The sequence below is a fragment of the Cupressus sempervirens genome, chromosome 2, assembly GCF_028749045.1.
Source record: "Cupressus sempervirens isolate cs-2001-9-10 chromosome 2, ASM2874904v1, whole genome shotgun sequence".
In the NCBI taxonomy this organism is placed as follows: Eukaryota; Viridiplantae; Streptophyta; class Pinopsida; order Cupressales; family Cupressaceae; genus Cupressus; species Cupressus sempervirens.
The window spans coordinates 345349966-345357155 of NC_143119.1; positions in this window are offsets into that span (position 1 = coordinate 345349966).

Below are 7190 nucleotides of genomic sequence, written 5' to 3' on the forward strand. Positions count from 1 at the left end.
GTGCTCTTTCTATCATCAATATTTCCTGCCCAATCTGCATCGGTGAACACCTTTAAATCTAGTTTTCCTCCAAGTTTATACCATAATCCATATTCTTCAGTTCTTTTTAAGTATCTCATGATCCTTTTGATTGTCATCATGCGATTTTATTTTGGTTTTGTTGAGAATCTTGCTACAATTCTTACTGCAAGCGCAATGTCTGGTCTTGTGTGCACTACATATTGCAACTTTTCAATCATAGATCTATACAATGTCTGATCTAGTGTATGATGCTTTCTAGCATACTTGGCTAACACGGGCTCCTTGCCTTTTGAATGACTTGCATTGTTATCCTTCTATGTCTCAACTTCTAGTTCTGATTCCGATTGCTCGGGCTCGGTAGATGCTAACTCAGTAGCTTCTATTTGCAACTCAGGTTCTTGCAACTCGGTAGGTACTAACTCAGTTTGAACTTCTTGTGACTCAATTACTGAAGACTTCAGAGTTTAGGATTCTTGACTAATAGGTATACTTGGCATTGTATCAGGTTCCATGTAAAAAAATCTTGTGTAGTCTTCAAGTTCCTTTTTGCTTTCTTCTTATGTTCTTTCTGCAAACTCATCAACTTTCACATGTGCACTTTCTATGACTTTGTGAGTAGATAAGTTCGAACATCTATATGCTTTTCTTTTGCAAGAGTATCCCAAAAATATTCCTTCATCACTTTTTACATCAAATTTACCTTTTTTAGATTTTTTTAAAATGTAACATTTGCTTCCAAATACTTTTAGATAACTTACATGGGGTTTGTAGCCATACTACAACTCATAGGGTGTTTTGAATGAGTCCTTTTTCAACTATACTTAGTACAAGGTATGAACTATAGTGTTGAGAGCTTCCTTCCAGTATTTGATAGCAATGCCTTTCTCAATCATTAAGGTTCTTGCACAATCCTTGATAGATCTATTCCTTCTTTCTGCTATTCCATTTTGTTCAGGAGTTCCAAGTACTGAAAGTTTTCTTTTGATTCCCCTTTCAATGCAAAAGTTATTGAACTCATGTGAAATGAATTCACCACCTCTATCGAACCTTAAGCATTTCAGTCATTTGCCTGTTTCCTTTTCTACTTTGGCCAAATACCATTTGAACTTTTCAAATGCTTTTGATTTCTCTCTTAGGTACATGACAGTCATCATTCTTGAATAATAATCAACAAATAGAATGAAATTTTTTTCACCAGTATAACTTTCAATGCAAATAGGTCCACACAAATCAGTATTCACAATTTCTAGAACTTCTTCAGTCTAATAGTTCTTTCTTTTAAAACTAGTCTTTCCCATTTTACCAATTTGACAATTCTTGCATAGACCAACCTCAGGTTCCTTTATGTTAGGAATACCTCTTACTTTCCTGAATTTATTGATCTTTATCAAGTTGTCAAAGTTTACATGACATAACCTCCAATGTAATAACCAACTTTCTTCAATTTGAGCAATGCAACATGAACATTCACCAAGTTCAAGATAAAATAAGTTACCTTTTGTTTGAGTGCCTAATCCAATCAACTTTCCTTTGCCATCCAGTAATCTTGCTTTTCCATGCATAAATTCTACTTTGAATCCATTATTGAGTAGCTGTGCCACACTTAACAAATTATGCTTTAGTCCTTCTACCCAATATGCATTATCACATACAAGTTCCTTGGTTAGTGAGATTCTTCCTTTTCCTCTTATACAACAAGGTTCATTATTACCAAATCTTACACTGCCACAATCATAGTATTCAAAGTATTCAAACTTAGTTTTATCACCAGTCATGTGATGAGAGAAACCACTATCTATGATCCATGTATCATTTCTACTCATATGAGAGATGAGTACCATTTTTTCATCATTATTAGACTCATCTTTCACAGCAATGTAGACAATTTCATCTTCTTCTTCATCATCAGAATCATTAGAATCTTTAGCCATGTAACATGTTTTTTTTACCTTTATCTTTGAATGATTTCATGTCTTTCTTGCCATTGTACTTGTGACCTTTCTTCTCATCCTTGTTCTACTTATTTGGGCACCTAGTAGCAATATGTCCAATTTCTTCACAAGAAAAATAGATTAGAGGAACCTTACATTTGTATTTCCCTTTGCCTCTTGAATATTTTCTTGCTAGTAGAGCTTCAACCACCTCAAGATCACTATCTAAACTTTGTTCTGATTCTTCATCACTGTCTGATTGTGGATCCTTCATCTTTTTCCCTTTTTCTTTGAGTGAAAGCTTGGCTTCAAATGTTGATTCAATGTTCTTGGTAGCTGAAACATAATTGTCATAGTTGTCTAGCTCAAATGCAGTCAATGTTCTAACTATGGCCGTTAAATTTATTTTATGATTTGCCTCACATCTTCTTTCTTGAATTGCAAAGACTTTGATTGCATAAATGAGAAGTACAATTCTAAGAACTTTACTTATAACTGTCTCACCATTGATATCTCCTCTAGATGCTTTGATTGCACTAACACGTGATTTAACTCTTTCAACATACTTTGCAATGTTTTCATCCTCTCTCATCCTCATTTGATCAAATTATCCTCTCAAAATTTCTACTTTGGCTCTTCTCACATTATCATCTCCTCCATAGATCTCTTTCAACTTGTTCCACATTTCAAAGACAGTTTTGCAATCCTTGATGTCATCAAATTCTTCATAACTCAGAGTAGATACTATATCTATCATCATGTTGTTGTGTGTCTTCTTTTTAGCAATATCATTGACAGATAATGTACTAGAACATTCTTCATATTTTTCATCGAGGTACTTTAGCCCTATATCACCAATAGAAGCTAGATGAAGCCTCATCAATCCTTGCCATGCTGAGAAGTTGTCCCTATTAAGTCTTGGAATTTCCCTTTTGTAAGAAATCTTGATCTTTAGCTTAGATCCTTGAAATCTTTTTCTATAAGCACCAAAAGCTCTGATACCAATTGTTGGGATTAAAGATAAAGTAACTGAGAGGGGGGGTGAATTAGTTACTAACAAAAATTAATCCACAAATCTCTTAGATGTCTTAAAGATCTAGTTACTACTAATACTTGGTAAACAAATGTTGTAACTCAGTAAATTAAACTATTACTTATCTTCAAGCATTCATGCATGTAACTAACAACAAAAATGAACACAAGAGACACCAAATTTAACGTGGAAACCCAATATGGGAAAAACCACCAAGTAACTAGTCACCAATTTTTCCCTCTTCTGAAATGAGCCCTGTTAGGAGCCAACCATGTTAAAGGTTACAATACACACTGTTAGGTGTGACCCTGTTAGAGGATTTAATCACCCTATTAGGAGTGGCCTTGCTAGAGGTCTTTAGAAAAATTCAACTGAACTGTCACCTTGTTAGAGGATTTACAAAATGGCTGTTAAACTAACTCTGTTAAGAGATTTGAAATCACTACTACAATGATTAGAAAGCAACAATGAATTGACCTGAATAAGATGTAACTAAATTTGCTAGCTACACATCTCTGTTCAACATCATTAGATCATCCTTGATCAAATATAGCTTTGCTACTCCTCAATGATCTTTGATCATCCTTCAAATTCGCTTCCACAATAATTAGTCCTCATATCACATTAATTCTACACACACTTCCACTCACACTTATAATTCACAGCTTGACCTCTTAATTATACCATTTAGATTGTCAAGTCAGCCCATTTGCATGTTACATTTACCAATAAACCATACATCAGTCAGCTACAAATATTACTCTAAACAAATAAATATTATTTCATAAAATAATGAAATCCTTTACTGGTTGACCTTGCTCGGTAAATACTGCTTCCAAAAATTTCCTAAGTTAACCTTCTTGACTTGATTAACATTGCAATATCCTTAAAATCCTTTGGCTATCAAGTTTACTCGGTAAGAACTATTTTTGCCACATTTTCTTTGATGACCGAGTGAGCTCGGTAAGAATTGTTTCTGCCACATTTCCTTTGATGACTGAGTGAGCTTGGTAAGAATCGTTTTTGTCACATTTCCTTTGATGACTGAGTGAGCTCGGTGATAATTATTTACTTGGTAGATACTGCAAGTTTTCTTTACTAACCTTCTAGGTTTGGTAGATTCTATCCTTTTGCCTTGCTAACCATCTAAGCTCGGTGGACTCTGTCCTTTGCCTTGCTAACCTTCCAAGCTCAGTAGAATCTATCCTTTGCCTTGCTGACCTTCTGAGCTCGGTAGACTCTATCTGATGGTTGATATGACATTTGTGTGACATCAAAGACAACACAAAATTGAAAAATTGTATCCAACACCCTTAGATGTCAATACAAATCAAAACCAAAATCTATTGAAATTAAAAATATTGTCGTAACTTTGTTAGCATTGAATAACTTGACAAACACTAGGAATTACTATTGCTCAGCAATCACTAAAATAAATGCTTCTTAAAATGTTTAATGTGATTAATCCTAATTAACTTATTTTTAAAATCATAAAGAAAATATCATGAACACATATGAAACAAGGATTTAACTTGGAAACCTAATTTGGGAAAAGCCACCAATAGTAACTAATTACTATTTTTCACTTTTCTAAAGTGAGCCCAATTTGGATCCAACCATGTTAAAGGTTACAAAATACACTTTTAGGTCTGAACTTGTTAAAGAATTTAATCATCTTTTTAGGAGTGGCCTTGATAGAGGTCTTTAGACACTTCAATCTAGAAATGCCACCTTGTTAGAGGATTTAGTAAATAGTTGTTAAGCTAACTCTATTAAGAAATTTGATACACTGCTACAATTGTTAGAGAGTAACAATGATATAACCTAATTGTTGATGCAACTGTATTGCTAATTTTAGATCTTTGTTTTGGTTTGAAAACTTGATCCTCCTTGATAAGATAGAAACTTGTAGCTCAGTTAACTCAGGATATTTTGTTATCTTTCCAGTTTGCTTCCCTAATTTATCTTTTCAATCCCATAATTCTCTTCTTCAATACCACAACTTGACCTTATACTTATATTTTTTTCCTTGTCGAGTCAGCTTGAATATATTTTCAAATATTCAATATTCACCCCTTAAGTTAGCTAGACTTAAAAAATAAATTCATCAAACTAAATATGTTGATTCAATAAAATCTTTCGTTAGCCAATCTAGCTTGGTCAACACTAACTTAGAAAATACTTTATTTAGACTTCCTTTGGTAACCGCATCAACTTGGTCAACACTACATACTGAATTGAATTCCTTTGGTAATCAAGTAAGCTCAGTTAACACTGGTTGCATGCCAACTTCTCGTAGGTTCTTGAGTGAACTCAGTATACACTATCTACCTACAAACTTGCTTTGGTAGTCATATGAGCTTGGTTAACACTCGCTCTAAACTTAGTAAACACTAAGATGCTAGCCATATACTACAACATCCTTTAACTCCTAAGTGATGTCAAGATGCATTGATTTCTTGGTATATACTTGACATTTGTGTAACATCAAAGACAATATACAATTGAATTTTTTTTTTCAACAAATACATATTCTATTTGAAGCCATCAAGTTTTCCTATTGAATTTTTTTTTTCAATACAATATTTTTTGAACAGAATATTAATCAATCTCATTTAATATGTATGTGTAATTAAAAAAACACTAACATATTTCCCTCCATAATTATTTACTAGACTCATTAAATGTTTTTGATAAAGAAGGAAAATAAGGGCCTTAAACCCATAGAATAATAATAAACCACCATCTAGAAACACCTTTGGCCATAACAACCAAGCATCAAGCTTAGCCTAACACTGAGCCTTTGGACAAAATAATAAAAAACAACCATGTTCATAGAGTAACTACCAACATCTAAACCATAGATGGTCAAGTTCGTAAGAGTACTTCTAAAACTAACTACAATGAACCAACAATCCAACCAACAAAACTAAAAGAAGAGGAGAGAGTCTAAATATAAAAAGAAAAAGAGAAATCATTCTTAAAGTAACAAATTTATACTTAAAACATGTTATATTAGTCAATCACCCTAAATTCTCTAAATGTTAAATCTTCTTTACATCAGTATAATATTATGTTTCCTTTTGTTCACCTTCTCAAAATGTGCAAATGAACAAAGAAGGACATTCACCTATTTTAGGAAGCCCTTTTAGTTATAAACTATTACACAAAACTAAGTTATGTAACCAAATACATGTGAGTTTTTTTTATTAACTTGTTGGAATTGTATTGTTGATTAAAAATGAAGAAAGATAGATAGAGAAAGGAGACTAATCTTGTTAGAACTTTCAATTTGCAACTTTCACAACTTACGATTGGCTGACTTCATTTCCATTGGCCAAAAATATTTATCTAATTTAAAAGGAAGGTCTAATTTATCTAATACATTCCCTCAATGGTCTATGCTAAAAGGTTTTCTCTATTATGTCTTTTATTGTTAACTTGGAACTAAAATGATAATTTGTGAAAGTTGAAATAAATAAAGTTATACCTACACTTTTGGTTTTCTACCACATTGTCATATTCCTCTTCAAAATCTGAATCTGATTACCACTACTTTGGACCAAAAGGGCTTCTTATTTCCATGAGATGAGAATTAGTGATTTTTTTAGACACCCTATTCTATCAAATATCTTAACACTAAATATGATTTAGAAATGTACTTGAAGACTAAATTTTTTGCCAACCCTTCTTATTTATGGAACCCCATAATTATACATTCCACTCATGCCAAATTAGGACTTTCCAATGCCATATATTCACCTAAGTCATTTACAAACTAAGAAACAAATGTTGGAGGAATGACCCATAATAAAAACAAAATGCAATGCAAAAAAAAATGTTTAAAAAGTTCTTGAAAATGTACTTGAAATAAAAGAAACAAAATAGTATGTAAAACCTACTAGTTTCTTCATCCTCCATTTCAACAAATGTAGATACAAAAGCTAGTGAAAATAGCTTGAAAACCTATATAATAAGGGATATGTAGAGTAAATTTATCATGTTAGTAAAATGTCTCCTAACCCATAAACTTAAAGTGGCCAAGTTCATAAGAATACTTCTAAAACTAGCTATGATGAGAAATGATTTAAACCAACAAAATAGAATATTAGTGAGAGAGTCTAAAGTTAAAACAAAAAATAAATCCATTCTTAACCAATTTAAACTTATAAAACATAATATAATTCAATCACCCTAATTCTCCA